Source organism: Eurytemora carolleeae, unplaced genomic scaffold (genome assembly GCF_000591075.1).
Source record: "Eurytemora carolleeae unplaced genomic scaffold, Eaff_2.0 scaffold1723, whole genome shotgun sequence".
Lineage (NCBI taxonomy): Eukaryota > Metazoa > Arthropoda > Copepoda > Calanoida > Temoridae > Eurytemora > Eurytemora carolleeae.
The window spans coordinates 1-858 of NW_019397770.1; positions in this window are offsets into that span (position 1 = coordinate 1).

Sequence of the window (858 nt, forward strand, 5' to 3'; positions counted from 1 at the left end):
GAGAAACTCAGAAATACGCAGGGGCGACAAACAGACTTTCTTCACGCAGCATGGCTCGCGTAACAAAAGTTGTCATTTGTTCTGTACTAAACTCGATCTGCGCGTCGATAAAAAAAATAAAGATAAAAAATAATGTTTTATTGGTAAATTGTGATAAAAGGACCGAACTGAGAACATAATTTTGGTAACTAAACACTACAACAAAAGTTAACAAACATTCAATTGAGAATTATTTAAGCATCTTCTTTTCTGTGTAGAAATGGACTTAAAAAGGGACTGTAAACGTAATTTCAAGTCACCTTCCATTCCATTCCATGCCTGAAAGGTATCGTTATGAATCGAATTGTAAGCCAAAATGTGTTTTGTTTTCGGTGAGGGCTGATCTTCTCTGTTTGAAAAAGTATGCGATTGGGATATTTAAAAGTTCAAAAGGAAATTGCTAAAAATCACATTGCAAGCAGTAAAGACAGAATTAATACATAAAAAACATAATTTTTGGAAAGATAATAGCCTAGTCTTTAAATATATTATAGGAGGTTTTTTATAACTAATATTATACTCTATTACGGTTAAGGTAAGGGGGAGGGGTCCCCGTGTTTGTATAAAATGCCTTCTTTTTGAGCGAAAATTTTATGTTTTTTTTAAAAAGAAAATGGTATTGAAGGTTTTAAAAGCTAGTTTTTGTACATTTTCTTTACACTTTTCAGATTATTAAATGCCTTTTTTTCGAAATCAGAAAATGTAAATACTTTCAAACTAGAGGTTTTTGCAGTAGTGAGATTTGAAATTCCAAAATGAGAATATATAATTTCAACTTTTATTTTCAAACTCTGGTATTGGCGGTAGTGAGATTTCAAA